At 30.2% G+C, this 16,983-nt stretch overlaps 1 long non-coding RNA gene and 1 pseudogene across 2 annotated transcripts; both read right to left on the bottom strand.

The window, feature by feature from the left end:
- Nucleotides 1–11,794: 11,794 nt before the first annotated feature.
- LOC141531563 (methionine aminopeptidase 2 pseudogene) lies at nt 11,795–12,700 on the bottom strand (annotated as a pseudogene).
- Nucleotide 12,701: 1 nt separating this feature from the next.
- On the bottom strand, nt 12,702–15,692 carry LOC141530984 (uncharacterized). 2 transcript variants are annotated; one of them, XR_012479836.1, is made up of 5 exons: nt 15,276–15,692; nt 14,680–15,089; nt 13,799–13,922; nt 13,609–13,686; nt 12,702–13,530 (listed from the first exon to the last, which is right to left on the bottom strand). It is a non-coding gene; the product is annotated as an uncharacterized LOC141530984 (long non-coding RNA). The 2 variants fall into 2 exon arrangements; XR_012479837.1 differs by lacking the exon at nt 12,702–13,530 and having other exon boundaries at nt 13,668–13,678; nt 15,276–15,676.
- Nucleotides 15,693–16,983: the final 1,291 nt, after the last annotated feature.

Raw genomic sequence — 16,983 nt, 5'->3', positions numbered from 1 at the left:
GACACCTAATCCTACATTTTGAGTCCTTAATTTTCAAAAGCCTGGGAGATATAAATTTTTGAAAATCGTCAAAAAATAACACGAGGTAATTTTCACAAATTCATAATTCCTGATTAAATTATCGAAGTTTCATTTTGCAAGTGGCTCTTTTCTTCACTTTGTGACAGGGAAAACTGAACTTCCCATGGTCGTTATTGACCACTTTATTGACGCCACGATAAATGAGGGTTTTCCCTTACCGTTCGATTTTTGACAAGTAGTTCAGACTTGTCACCGGGCGTGCAAATCGAAAGTCCCCACTGCTGTCCCCAAAAACGAAGCGGGGTTGACAATAGGAAAGTTCGAGAACTCGGAGTCAAGGGTTATAAAAGATCCGACAAAAGAAACATCGAGGCTTTTTGAGTCAGGCCCAGTGTGGCCAGAACGTGCTCTTTTCTTACCCCCACTTTGTAGGACACTCTCGTCTGACTACATTGAAAGCGGTACAAAGTGGGGGTAAAAAAATCGCACGATCTGGCCACACTGGTCAGGCCCTGCAGGAACAAGTAACGCTTTTTGAGCCAGCCCTTGGAACAAGTAACACCTTTTGAGCCAGGCTTTTGAGCCAGTGACGCTTTGAGACAGTGAGGCTTTTAGCAAAACAGTGAGTCAGTGTAGTGCTGTGTAATAAATTCTGTCATCAAGATTCAGGACCATCAAGAAGGAAGTCAATCTACGATCCGGAATTGGGAACCCATTACTTGGAGCCGGAAAGTTTATTCGAGACGAGAGAGAGAGACCAACCAGCCGCTGATTTCGCCCGTTTCCACCAGGACTTCACTCAACGTTTGGAGAATTGTAAAAGTTAAGTCAGGTATTATTATTACAATTATTTCAGGCCAAGCTTGAATTTGAAAATTGAGAGGCCGAATTAACTGTAATAAAATTTGTCAATTAATGATCGCTATTGTCTCAGATGTCACTTTTAATTTAGTAGATTCTTTTATAAGTAAATTATTCATAAACGTCAATTAATTAGTTTGTTACAAGCCTTTTAGTTATGGGAAATTATTTAGTTAAAATTATTTGATTAAGTTGAAATAGTAGAAGCATTTGTGTAATTTAGATAGTCAAGGTCACTTTGAAATATATGCAGTTTGAATATTTAATGAGGCTTGTTAAATTTGTAGAATTTGAAATTTGAAATTTTGTAAAATTTATTCTAGGCCGTTGGGCTGAATTTAATTAATTTAGTAAATTTAGTGAATTAATCTATTGAGAAAATTGTTAATAAATTTAGCTGAGAAATTTTGGTAATGAATTAAATTAGTGAATTTGGTATTTTGTGTTAAAGAAATGTTAAGCGTAAAATTTCAGGAATTTAGAGAATTAGTAATTCGGATAAAGTGGGTATTAAGTTAGCATCCGGTGGACGATTTCTGTATGGAATTTAGTGAGTATTTAGAAACGTTGTATAGACGCCCGAGTCGGGGGTACAACGGATTAAGTTAGGAAACCGCTGCGTAGACGCCCGAGTCGGGGGCGCAGTCGGGAATAGGTTTTAATCGGTATTCCGTCAGGTTGACGAGGTAAATAATGTTAATTGGTATTCCGTTAGGTTGACGAGGGAAAATTTAGATTTTAAAGTATTCCGTCGGAGCAGTGTGGCCAGATCGTGCGATTTTTATACCCCCTCTTTGGCGTCGCGCGCGCCTCGGACACAAGCAAGCGATGCGTGTCTGTGAGTCGGAAAACCGAGCGGAGCCGAAGGAATCCGAGAAAGTCGAACGAATCGAGGGGAATAAACCTCTTGCCACACGAAACAGAGGAATAACTCACACAACAGTAGCTCTCTGTTCGTGTGAAATTCTAAGAATCCGATTTCAGCCGAAACATACAGCGGGAAAAATAATGTTTTAATTTTTATTCAAATAAATAAATAATGCTTTTTTGTTAAAAACATGTAGGTTTAATTTTTTTTTTTTTAATATAAAAAATAAATTTTTTTTTATCAATAAAAATTAAAATACAAAATTTTTTTTTCTTAAAAAAATTAATATCAATTTTTTACGCTGTTATTAATAATAATAATTTATTATTAAATAACAATAATAATAATAATAATTATGGTAACTGGAAATTCCCAAACGCAGTTTTTATATTAATTCTTACTTTTATTCGATACGACGTCTGATGGCTACGCGGCGTAAGTGAAAGCTTACGTCGGCGAAATTTTTGAGATCGAGTCCTCGCCCAATCAATTTTTTTTTCTCAAAAAATTTTTTTTTGTTGCTATACTAATAATAATAATAATAATAACTGTTATTATTTTTATAAATAATAATAACAATGGTTATTTATAATAATTATTATTAATAATTTTGGTTACTGGGAATTCCCAAACGCAGTTTTTATCTTAGTTTTTACTTCCCACCGGCAAGACGTACGATGGTTGTGCGGCGTAAGTGTAAGCTTACGTTGGCGAAACTTTTCAGATCGAGTTCTCGCTCAAACAATTTTTTTTTCTTAAAAATTTTTTTTTACTCGATCTCAAAAGTTTCGCCGACGTAAGCTTACACTTACGCCGCGCAGCCATCGTAGGACCTGCCGTGGAAACGTAAGAACTGAGATAAAAACTGCGTTTGAGAATTCCCAGTAACCAAAATTATTAATAATAATTATTATAAATAACCATTGGTATTATTATTTATAAAAATAATAACAATTATTATTATTATTATTATTATTATTATTATTATTATTATTATTAGTATAGCAACATAAAAAAAAATTTTTGAAAAAAAAAAATTGATTGGGCGAGGACTCGATCTCAAAAATTTCGCCGACGTAAGCTTTCACTTACGCCGCGTAGCCATCAGACGTCGTATCGAATAAAAGTAAGAATTAATATAAAAACTGCGTTTGGGAATTTCCAGTTACCATAATTATTATTATTATTATTATTGTTATTTAATAATAAATTATTATTATTAATAACAGCGTAAAAAATTGATATTAATTTTTTTAAGAAAAAAAAATTTTGTATTTTAATTTTTATTGATAAAAAAAAATTTATTTTTTATTTTAAAAAAAAAAAAATTAAACCTACATGTTTTTAACAAAAAAGCATTATTTATTTATTTGAATAAAAATTAAAACATTATTTTTCCCGCTGTATGTTTCGGCTGAAATCGGATTCTTAGAATTTCACACGAACAGAGAGCTACTGTTGTGTGAGTTATTCCTCTGTTTCGTGTGGCAAGAGGTTTATTCCCCTCGATTCGTTCGACTTTCTCGGATTCCTTCGGCTCCGCTCGGTTTTCCGACTCACAGACACGCATCGCTTGCTTGTGTCCGAGGCGCGCGCGACGCCAAAGAGGGGGTAAAAAAATCGCACGATCTGGCCACACTGCGTCGGAATGACGAGGTTTGAATAAATTGGCAAGGGCCACCGTAGGTGAGAGGTTCTCACGATTAAGTTAGTTTAAGTTGTAAGAATAATTGGCAAGGGCCAACGTAGGTGAGAGGTTCTCACAATTAAGTTAGTTATAAGGAAATTGTTAAGTTTGTAGATTGATTGAATAAATCATTTTAATTGTTATAAATAATTTTTTCTCAGTTTTATTTACAGCCTTTCTCGGACTTCTCACGACCCTGTCTTCCCTCTCATGCTTCCCCGGTTTCTGGGACACCGTGTCTAAAATCCCAGTGGCGCCCTTTCTAAAGAGGAAAGGGGTAGCTAACTGGACCTGGGCTAAACCCCCCGGTTACAACTTTTAAATATAGTTTTCGGGAAAAAAAAATCAAAAAACTAAATTTTTTTCTTTTTTGTCGTCTTTTCTTACATTTCAACTCAAAAATTGACTTTTTTGTATTTGAGTTTATTTTATTTATAATTGAAAATTTGCTTTGTCATTCAAAAAAAAATGTAATTAAAAAATTAAATATAAATATTTCTCATTTTTAAATGAATATATTAAATATTCATAGTATTATATTCAATATTATTCAATAATATGTTATAATTCTTTTGATATTTCAACAAAACGTTGTGCCTATAGCCATATATTTTATTGGTTCAACTACTGCTTCCGGAGTGTTCAACTATTGCGGCTTGTCAAAATTGATTGTTCAGCCACTACTTCTTTCATAGTCTATCTTAATAAAAACGTTGTCAAAATGTAAATATCCCGGGAAAAAATTATCAGACCTGACCATGCCTGTTCATGTCTGGTCGTGTCTGAAATGCTAAATATGCTCAGGCCTGAGCAGGCCTGTTCATGCCTGAAGCGTCAAATACCTCAGGTCTGACCAGGCCTGTTCATGTCTTTAATCTCTGAAGCGTTAAATACACTCAGGTCTGATCAAGCCTGTCCATCTCTAATCAGGCCTATAATAGCCTTTGTATAGTCAGAAATGCGATGAAAATTTTTTCTTTGATGAAAAAAACTTTTTTGGTCATGACAAAATGTGCAAAATTATTTTTTTTCCCTTCCGGGCGTAAAGCGTCAACTTTAGCCCCGCTGCGCTAAACGAAGTTTCCACTTTACGCCTTCGTCGGGGAAAAAAATAGTATACACTCCTCGGGAAGTAAATAAGAAAGCCTCAGATCACATGTTTGTTGTGCAAACAATTGCATGTGCTCTGAGACATTTCTTACTTTTCTTCCCTAGGGGTGTAAAATACTATTATCATTACGTTTAAATAATTATGGAATAGAAAATTTGTTACATTTTCTATGGAATATCTTGGTCTGCTCTGCTCTTGCCTAATATTCAAATCATTACTTATTTTATTATTTAAATAAATGTGATGTTATAATGAGATTCGGTTAAATAAATAAATTAGGACTATCAAAATATATTATAAAATCAATTTTCATCTTATATTTATGGTAAACTTATTTGATACGTTATGTACTTCATAGAATTGTTGTCACATAAGATAGCAACACAGCAGGCGTGATTAGTAGTTGGATGGGTGACTTCTGGTGTTACAGCCGTATAATTATTATATGTAATCATTTTTTTTTTATTTTAATTCATTATAGAGAATTGCGTATGACTATCAAGTATTATATCCATAAGATAAAGCAAAATAATTAATTAAAAGTAACAATGGGCTTTCAGACCTGACCATGTTTGATCAGGCCGATTCATGCCTGATCAGGCATGGTCATTTTTTGTGCCTGATCCGGCCTGAAGACTCATGCCTGTTCATGTCTGATCAAGTCTGATAATTTTTTCCCGGGTATATACTCAGTACTGTAAATAAAAAGTTTATATAACTCCCTAAAAAAGATTGTTCTAATGAATTCTTATTAATTTTGGACAGTAAGGATCATGCAATTAAAAAAAAAAATTTTTTTAAAAAGCCATTTGGCAGCTAAAATGACATCTATGGATGTGTAGGTAATTTCAAAGAAAAAAAATGAGACGAAAATTAAAGCTTTTTTTTATGAGTTTTCAGATGAACTTCATAGAAATTTGTTAAGTTATTGCATTCAAAAGTTATTTCAGAAAGAACCTACACAGAAATACGATTTTTGGAAATTTTAATCATTTTTGCATTGTTGTCATTCTTAAATTTACTCGCCGTTTTTGGCTCATATACAATCTTGACCTCTAAAATTGTACAGAGAATAATAATAACTATTTTGGGTTTCATTAGGGTCCATTATGAATTGTAGATGCTATCGTCGTAACATACCGTATGTATTTTCTAAATCGGCTTGAAGAACTAAAACAAAAATAAGCAAAATTTATCAAAAATTCCATCATGATGAGAAATACAATAATTAGACATAAAATCTACTAATTATAGGATTATATTATTAAGAAAAGCATAGATAAAAGAAATATTGTGAACGCTATTTATTGCATTCGAATATTTTCGCAGTGACATAATTGAGCTTGTAAACACAGTATTGTCATCTTTAATCTATTCATAAACAAAATTATCGAAATCTAAAATGTAAAATTATTTTCAAGCAAGGTTTGTCTAGGATTATATGAAATTTCTTGACGTAGGAATTAACCAAGCTGTTAATACTTGCTTTTTGTAAGAGCTTCAGTTCAATCGAGACTATCCAATAAGTGAACAGATGAGTTATTAGTTTAGTGCTGAAATTTATTAACACTCACAATGATTTCAAACATTAAATCGATGTTATTAACAAATTCGCTATACTTGATCATACTTTTTAAAATAATAATTCTTTATTTTTTAACGAGTTTCTACATTCCTAATGAATACTGGCAATCTTTGGAGGTGGCTCATCGTCAAGCTTTTGGATATGGTTATCTTACCTGGGAATGGAACTACAAGACTCGTAGCTATATTTATCCGTTTGTCATCTCGATGATATATAAGAACTTGCCATCCTCAATTTGGACTCTCCATTGATGATTATTTATTCACCAAGAATATTTCAAGCTGTGTTAACTGGGTTTGCTGAATACCGATTTTTTAAATGGAACCCAAAAATTACAGCGTTATTTTTACTGTTCAATGCATTCTGGCAGTATTGTTCTACAAGAACACTTGAAAACACCCTGGAAGCTTCATTGATGACGATAACTTTATCGATATTTCCATGGAGAAATAAGAACGAGCATGGATCCAAGTTCCTGTGGCTAGTCGGTTTTATGTTTTTTATTAAACCTACCTCCGCAATTATTTGTGCACCATTATGCTTATATCACATTTTTTATTATGGCAAAACCATTAACCAGCTAATTAGAGACTATTTCTTCATTTTTGGAACCGTTTCTGTAATCGCAATCGCTATTGACAGCTATTGCTATGGACAATTTGTAATAACTCCGTGGGAATTTTTCAAGGTCAATGTTATTACCGGCATCACCAATGACTATAAATCAAAATCTATTATATGGTATCTTCGTTTCACGATACTCTGTTTTTTTGCTTATGAAAACAATCTTGGTACCTTTCACTGTTAATAAATTATGTAGTCAACCAATAACTAGTGAAAAATTATTAGTAAGCATTTTTATAATCATTTGGTCAATTACAATCTACTCAATGTTACCGGATAAAGAGCATTATTATCTTCTTCCACTATTACCACTATTACTCTATGTAGTTACGTATTTCGACAACTACCGAGAGCATGTTTCTGAAATGGAAGAAAGATTCATCGCGTTATTTATGATCGGTGTAAATATCTGGATATTCTACCTTTGTGCTAGCCATCGACAAGGATCAGCACAGATTATGAGTTATTTAAGAGAAGAGATAACTAATAGCCCATCTAATGTTGACGTCATGTTTTTAACACCTTGCTACTCAACACCATTCTACAGCCATGTTCATCAAAACATTTCAATGGACTTTTTACATTGTGAACCAAATCTCAAAAATCAAGACAATTACATGAATGAAGCTGATATATTCTTCAAAAATCCTAAGGCCTGGCTGCGAAAGCGTTATACTAATTCAACACTTCCATCATTGGTGGTAATGTACGACAGTTTAGCTCCTCGTATAAAGGATTTTATAAATAATTATCACCTTGTTGTAAGTGTATTTGATACTACGTACCAATCCATTAACGGTGGTAATAATTTCTCTTTATATAAACTTAAATATAAAGAATCAAGCATTTAATTCATCGACATCACATTAATTTTTATATAATTAATTTTGCAATTCATTAGTAAATAATTTATGTAAACTTTAGTTAAATATTTTTCATTTTCCTCAAGTAAATTTATTTATAACATTTTTATGTTAAAGAAAACTGTTCTAATTTTATTTTACAATCAATAATTTAGAATTTTAGCTTTCGGATGAAAACAATTTATTTTCTATTTATAGTTTTAAAAATATTGTATTTAAAACGAAGAGAATACTGTTAAATTCCTCAAAAAACTTGCATTTATTTTTATAATAAGTGTAATGAGTCATGATGATTTATTTTTTATAAACAAACTTGATAAAAATTTTTATCATTTTAAAAGAAAATTTCGACAGCCATTGTAATAATTAGTAGCATCTTTGAACTTCTATTATCTAATTGGTAATTTATTTTTATTAATTCATAAATTTGTATTAAAAACTATTTTGGGGAAAATGGTATATCTATTATAAATGAAAAATAACATTTGTAAAAATAAATAAAATTTTGTAACCGAACTGTATTTATGAGTCATGTTTTCAAAAAGTCATTTTATTCGCTCATCAGTGTCTTTATTATTTAAGTCGATAGTAATAATAATTTAAGAATATAGTATAATAAAGAATAAAGTATAATTTAGAGATTTATAAATGTTTTTCTATAAACTCAAAATAATTATAATCATAACTAACTTCAATAAAATGTAGTAAATCTAATTGTTAATAGAAAGAAAAATATTTGTAAGCATCACAGAAATAATATAAGATAAGAAAATATAATCAAATTTACAGTCCCGTTAATAGCTGGGTCAAGAAGAAGTCCGTGCTTCCGAAAAAGCCAGACGTCTATGTTTGGGATCAGACGCGCCGTCCATCTGCCCGTCCCTCCCGATGTCCATCGATCCTGCCACTCTTGCTGCATTTCCGCCTTTATACTCGTTCTTGCGTCTTTCATGTTTTCGTCACTGTTTATAGCGTCATAGAGTTTTGCTCTCTCAAACCCTAGTAGGTCGATGGGCACGGCTCCCGCAATGACCAATATAGCCGCCTCGGAAACCGTTCGGTAAGCGCAGGCAACCCTGAGAGTGCCTCGCCGCTACATCGCCGCTATCTTTCACCAGTAGGTCTTTTGCTTCAATATGTCTGCCCATATTTCTGCTCCATAAAGCAGTACCGAGTGGACTGCTTCTGGAAGAACTCTCTTTTTTTGATTCTTGGTCCCATAGAGTTCGTCATGATTCTTGCAAGGCTAGACACCGTCTTGCTGGCTTTCTTGCATGCACTGTCGAAGTGTTCACGAAAAGATAGTTTCTCGTCTATCATTACCCCTAGATAGCACAGGGTTCTTTTTGACATCAGTGTTGTTCCTCCCATGTCCACAGCGAATGGTTTTGGGAACCATTTTTGATATGTCAAAACGACCATCTCGGTTTTCTGTTTGGCGAGTTTCAGGTGGTGTTTATCAAGCCAGGTCTCGACGGTGTCAATGGTTTCCTGAACCAGTCGTTCGGCTTCTTTTACGCTGTCTACTATTATCGTGGCCGCAACGTCATGTGCAAAGCCCGTTAGCTTTACTTGCTCTGGCAACGGGATTTCAAGAAGCTCGTCATAGTCCGCGTTCCATAGATCGGGCCCTAGGTTGACCCTAAAAGCCATCCCTGCAACTTCTCGCTGCCTCCATACCTAAGCTCTCAACAATTCACTTATTTTTTTAGCTTTTTGAGCTGAAATAAATAGCTATTCTGTGCTTTTGAGCTCTTCGAGCGCCTAGACTCTATGTTAACATAATAGAACCAAAAAAAATTAAACCTGGTTTTAATCAAAAACATCGCTTAAAAAACTGACTTTTAATTTCGTCATATAAATAAATTATTCATCAATTTTTTCAACTTCAATTTTTTTAATTCGTCTTGTTTTACAGATACTTATTTTGCACTATTTTTTTAATATTAGTCATTTTTATCGTAAAAATATTTATGTGAAATATAATTTGTATGTAACAAGTATGATTTTCGCGCCGGAATAAATATTTGACTTGATATATTTTTCGAAATTGGATACCACTAAAAATTCAAATTGCACACTTTAACTTTGTGGCACCCGCGCCAGTGCCTGACAGGAGGCACATCAGTGCTCAAGGTAGTGGCGACAACCAGCAACAGCGGAGACCGCGCAAATAGATTCTGACCGCCAGAACAGACTACAACGACAATTTTTATTCTGAACACACGTTACAGCTGTAGCACGCTTAGACGCAATGATTCAGTTATAATTTATTATTTATCAAGAACAACAATTGTAATAGTTCTAGTTTTATACTGAATAAATATATATTTAGACAATTTCGGTATTGGTAATTGAGTTGTGAAACCCGCGAACTCCACCAATCTCTACAACTTTGATTAACAAGGAACCAGGGACCACAGTTTTTTTTTATCATTTAAAAATTAAATTAACTTCAATTCAATCATCAATTGATCTCTAGGACTAGAATTTTTATTCCGTAATTGTAAAATATTTTTATAATAAAATTAAAAATTTTGTATTCAAATTCTCGGTTATGGCGGTAGCGCTACTTACCTGGACACATAAATTTAAAAAATTTTTTTTATTTATTTTTCCAATTTTCATTTGCATATAGGGTAGAAGTACCGTTTTTGGCCACCTTAGCACCGTTTTTGGCCAGTTAGCATTTCAATTAATTTATAAAAAATTATAATATAACCATATTTTTGTTGATTTTTAAAAAATTTATATTAAAACAAATTGAGTTTGTAATGGTTTATTAATATAAATTAATGGCACATTAATAAGTCTACCAGTTACTTCTCTACCCCTTTAACACGTCTACCATAACTAACTATACCACTAGACAGCTCTACCAATTGCAAGTATACCAGTTACTTCTCTACCAACATTTAAGTCAACCAATCAGAAAATCTACCCGTTAAAAACCTTACCGCAAAACAACTCTACCAGTTTGAAACTCTACCACGTGTCAAACTATACCACAACAATCTCTACCGTTAATATCTCTACCAAAATCAATATCAACCATATAAAAGCCTACCATTTTACATCTCTACTAGTTTAATATCTACCAGAAATAACTCAACCACATAACAACAATACCAAAATTAATTTATACCAAAAAATAACTCTACCGTAATACAGCTCTAACATTTTTTAAGTCTATTAAATTAAAACTCTACCATTTCAAACACTATCAATTTTTGTAGTAAACGCGTGAAGAAAATATTGCTTAACGTTCGTTGGTACAGTAGTGAATTACCAATCTTTAAAAATTATCTAGATATAATTTGAATTATGGCGGCAACTGATAAATATAATACAATTGAAATTTTCAATATTAATAAAAATCGGCTTGTTTACTTAAATAATAACAATGAACAGCTTGCAGTCACTATGCGATTTTATTTGCACATATGTTAAATATTTTTTTTTTTTTTAAACAGGTAGACGGCTGTATAGATACTCACTATTGTTTTTCATTTCTTAGAATAGAAAACAGCAACTTGTTTTAATTTAAAAATTTTTAACAATTAACATTTCAACAGAAAAATTATTATAGAACATGGACAAATCCATAATCTGATTTATCTTTCTGACTCTATAAAAATCCTATATGTATTTTTGACCATATGTTCTTTAAGGAATTTTCTACAGGATTGGATATTTCTATCACTTAAAAATGTTCTGAAAAATTTAGAGGACGCGTTTTCGCATTTCTAAATAATTTATTTCAACAGAGCTAAAATGCTAAAATACTCTTTTTTTTTTTTTAAAGAAATATTTTAAATTACAAATTTTTAAACTAAATATTTTGTTTGAAAAGTTCAAAATTTATTTATTATTTTATTTAAAAAAACAATTCTTCTGCAAATAATTATGGCTTTGTATTATATATTTTAATCAATGACAAATAAGAAATTAACAATTTCATTGTAATTAAATAGAATCACGTTATTTTTAAGTTTTTAAATTTAAAAAAGTTGATTAGTAATAATGAATAATAACAGGGAAAAAATATAAAAAGAAATAATATACTTAATGAAGTACTATTAATCTAATTTTTATCATTATGTCAATAAACTATATATATTCTTATAAATAAAAAAATGATGTCAGTAAAAATATTATACATTTTTATTTTCTAAATACAGATTATGATGGTTGTAGTATTTGACAATCCAAAAAATGTTTTATACGTTAACAATACTTGTTATAAAATAAAGATTAATCAGAATAGCATTATTACGCCTATTATTTTTCGTTATAGTGTACTTTAGAGTTTAAAAATTGATCCATACAAAATATAATATATTAGTAGTAATGATAATTTTGTGGTCATCACCACGTAAAATAATTTCTATACAAGTTGAACGTAATATCAGAGTATGTTCAAACTGAGCAGTGTAGCAGCCTTTTATATCAACCAACGGAGCAAAGATCTTTCAATGTTGTTTAATATTTAACATTAGTACTTCCAACACGATCTAGCCAACGTTTACAAAATGCTAAAGTATCTATAACAATAACAAATATCAATATTAAAAATGTTTTTAACGAAAAAGAGTAATGATTTTTTTTTTTTTTGAATACTTACTGAAATTTTTGTTAATAGTATTTGACAATGATTTACTACTCTGTAATCTTAATATGGTACAAAACCAACTTCAAAGCTCTTCATGTATTGAGAACAATCATCATCATCATCATCATCATGTACATTATGTTTCAATAGCATAAAATTCATTTTTTCCATACGTGTAGCTTCTCCACCACGTACAATAGGAACAATTTTACCATCATGAATACGATAAAGCGCAATAGAATGACCATTTAAATTTTTTATTAATTGAACTTGATAAATTTTACCATCAATTTCAACCTGATATGAAGCCATAACTTCTTGAATTGCAGCATCTACTTCACACAACTGTACATCAATGCTATCAGCTTTTATTCTAGTATTAGTTGCATCACGTACTGCTTCAATAAGTTTATCATATTTTAGATTTAGATTTAGATTTTGTTTATTTAATGCCAAGGCACAGGCAAATGGCAATTTCAATTACATAGTAAATACAGTTTTTACAAGAAGCAATTTCTGTGAGTACATAAAATAATATAATATAGTAAATATTGCACTATAATTAATTCAATTTATTTATATATAAACAAAGTAAAAAAGGAAAATCATAATAAACTTGAAACTTAATGTATAAAAACAATAATTTTTAAATATAGAATTTTAATGTTATCAAATCAGATGAAAATTCCGCACAATAATTTTGCGAATGGCAATTTCTTTATCCTTACTTTAATCCTTAATTTGCAATGAATTTATTTAAGTTTGTTATTTATTAGAATTTGTTTTAATTGTCAAGATTTAATAAATAATTAAATACTTCTTTTTTGAAGACTTGTAAGCTACTCGAATTTACAATTTCGCGTGGCAGTTCTTCCCAAAGCTTTATTACAGTAACCAAAAAAGATTTCTCCAAGTAGCTTGTAGTAAAAAGAGGTAGTTTGAAGGAGGTGTGCTTTTTTGCAGCCAATCGATTTGAACGTCGAACATCAGCTTCCTCAACGAATAAATTACGCAAGTACTCCGGTTTTCCATTCTCGAGCAATTTTATTTTAGATTAATTGATGAAGTAAAATCACATTCATTTACTCTACTATTAATGTAGGTACCAAAATCAATTTTAAATCCATCATATTCAAAAACGGTTTCATCACCAGCATATGGACTATTAATAGGGGTGCGACATACAGTACAGCCTTCATTATCAGCACCATTACCAACAGCTTCTTCTGGCCACGCAGCATTCTGATGCCAATTTTCTAAAATTTTAATTGACAAGTCAATGTTGTCAATTATAAGATCTGCAAAATATGCATAAGAATTTTATTAAATTCTCTCATTTTATACTAATATAATTTATAATTAAAATTATACTCTACCATTTTTAATTTTTCATTTGATATAAAGTCCGTTACTTCGCTATTCAGCGTCGCTTTTAAAAATCTTTAACTGTAAAGCTTAAAAAAAAAAAAAAAAAAAAAAAAGAGAGAGAGAGAAAAGTAAATAATTTGATAATGACTGGAATAAAAAGAGACAGGTATATTAAATTTTAAATCATTATAAACTAACGCTTCTTCAAACAGGTGTTATCTAAGACGCCATAGTTGTAAAAATTGCTGTTTTGGCTTCACAAAGTTACTAGCTCTGGTGATCCATTCCTCTTCCTGTGTTTTAATTCTTTCAACTACATTTCCTAAAATGAAATGAATTATTATTATTATTTTTATTTTTATCGTTATTATAGCTGTTTACAATTTGTGATAAACAAATATGTACTTGTGAATTATACTTACTCAATTTTATGTAAATTTTTGATTTTTATGTATTACTCAAAAAAATAAACTTTTTCAAGATAAAAATCATAAGCCATGCTAGTAAACAATTAATTCTACTTTTACCTTATAATGAGCCCACTAAATTTTTGAAAAGTTTCAGAGCCATTAAAAAAATATTAAGCTTTTAAAATTAATTTTGCTAAACATTGACTTTTATGAGAAATGTCATTTTTATTCTATTGTACAAAAAGTGAAATTCAGTTTTCAATAAAAATAAAAATAATTTGAGTAAATAACATCTAATATTTTACGTGTAAAAAGTCAAAGGGACATAAGAGAAAGGGAGCATAGGAGAAAATCTAACTTTTTAGAAAAAATGTTGACAAATAGATTCTACACACAAGTTTGATCTAAAAATTACCAGTCAAGCATGCAACTCAGAAATATTATAAACAGGAGCAAAACGAATACAATCGTTTAGTTTCGCGGTGACATAATTTCTAAATGAAAACCTTATGGAACGCGATATTTTTTACAATTAACACGGATATCATTTCAAGTTCACTCCGTAATTTTTTCGGACCTACCGACGTCTACTTAATAAGGACCATATGACACTTTTATTTACGGGTGTACTACCTTACTATAAATATGTTTTTATAAAATACGACTTACTCGGTAAAAAGATTACTCGACAGAAACACTGAAGAAAATTGTTGGGTTGCTCGAGGGAATTTAGAAGGCTCCATTGTCTAAATATATTCTGTAAATTTCAAAATTAATTTGAAAAAAAGCTTACTATTTAATTTTTGTTAAATATTTGAGTTTTACTTATCTCAGTCTTGTATGGTATGTAAATTTCTGTAGATCTGAAGAAACGGTGAAACATGTCTTTAGTCGTTATTATGACCAATTCACAATAATTCAATTCACGATCAATTAAATAGCGTTCCCAATTTAGTTCATCGTGTATTAAAAGGGTCTCCATGTCATTAAAATTTTCTATAATCATTCTCTGGCTTCTCGCTTCATTGATGTTAAATAACATCACCGCATCAGACAAATTATAAGATACATTTAAATAGCTGTAAAAAAATCATATTTATATGTTAAGCAATTACACTATTGAGGAATATTAATATTGTCATATACATAAATAATTTATCTCGAGTCATCTATTAAAAAAAAATAATTACTTGATTCAAGAGTTAAAAATTTTTGATTAGCTACATTTAATTTAAGAATTTTATGATAAATACAAACCATCTAACCTCTTTTAAGATTTTTAATAAATCAAACATGTTTGTAACGCTTTTTCGTCTCAACTCTGCTAGTAAAGCATCATCGCAATTTAGTTAATTAATAAACAAAGACTCATGTTCATGTCGGCCATATACTAGAATGAATTCCCGTAATTGGAGCCGTAATTGGAGTAGCAGTAATTGGAGCCGTAAATTGACATATACGATCCATTACCGTATATGCACTATGAAATTTTCCTTTATTTCCTATTTTATTTATATACTACATTTACTATTTTTTTAATCAAACACTTGCTTAATATATCTCGGCTTTGAAAATCATTAACCTTTCATATCGAGTGTAAGACTCTAACTGCTGCTGCAACCGGCTGTACACCACGAAGGAACGACAAGTCCTCGTTCTTAAACTTGAGCATGCGCAGTAACTAATGTATGCACAGTAAATACTGTAAGTATTTATTTTACATTTCTTAAAAGATGAAACAAATAAATTTGACATGAATATTTTTTTTTCTTTTAAAACTTCCGAAATTTGATCCCATTATTATTATTATTTAATTAATCAGCTCTTAACCTTGAAAAACCACGTCAATCGCCGCTAATCCGGTCAAAATCGGTCAATTCGTTCAAGAGATATCGTGAACGAAAGAAAACCGAAAAAAAGTGTTTTTTTTTTTTTTTTTGAAATTACCCCGAATTTCCTAGTTTGTATACTCGAAGAGCTCAAAAGCATAGAATACCTATCTTTCTAAGCTCGGAGAGCTCAAAAACATCATTAGTACAATTTTAAGCACCTAGGTATATGGAATTAGCGGGAAGTTGCAGGGATGGCCTTCAGGGTCTACCGTTTTTCTAATGTTTTTTTAATTTTTTTCATGTTAAATTTTCGCTTAATTTTTAATTTGCTATATATTTTACAAACCATCTGATTGTCTTTAAGTCTATCACCATTAAAATTTTTATAACAACAATTACGATAAATCAATCACGTTACTAATTTTCTTTATTTTTCAACATCGAGTTGAGAGAATTTGAATCATTTATTATTTTCCTTTTAAAAAGAGTAAATTTTTTTCGTAACACACCTTTTTAACTGCAAGGAAAATAAAATTTTTCCATCAAAGAAGTGTATAGACATCCAAAAATAATATATAACTTTTGAGAATCTTATATTGATCGTCATTTCATGGAAAAATTGGATTATGAAAATTGAATAGTTTTTTTTTTTTTTTTTATTTTAACATAAACTTATTCATTAACAAAAAAATAATTTTTTTGTTTCATAAATGCATGGGACCACTTTTACAGTATGTGGTGCTTTATACTTACTAGAAACTGAACAATTTCAACATTTTCTTTTAAAAGTTTGAAATTGATTTATAATTTTATTAAAAAAAATATTCTTCTGCAAATAATTATGGCTTTGTATTATATATTTTAATCAATGACAAATAAGAAATTAATAATTTCATTGTAGTTAAATATAATTATGTTATTTTACTTGTTATTTTTAAGATTAAATTTAAAAAAGTTAATTAGTGGTAATTAACAATAACAAAGAGAAAATATAAAAAGTAATAATATACTGTATCAAGTACTATTAATCCAATTATATTATTATATATCGTTATGTCAATAAACTATAAATATTTTTATAAATAAAAAAATAATGTCGGTAAAAAATATTACACATTTTTATTTTCTAAATTTATGTATT

The sequence above is a fragment of the Cotesia typhae genome, unplaced genomic scaffold (genome assembly GCF_013202065.1).
Source record: "Cotesia typhae breed Kobodo isofemale line unplaced genomic scaffold, CoteBio_Ctyphae contig_5, whole genome shotgun sequence".
Taxonomy (NCBI): Eukaryota; Metazoa; Arthropoda; class Insecta; order Hymenoptera; family Braconidae; genus Cotesia; species Cotesia typhae.
Note: the sequence above shows the minus strand (reverse complement) of the source record. Positions and strands in the feature narration are given on the sequence as shown.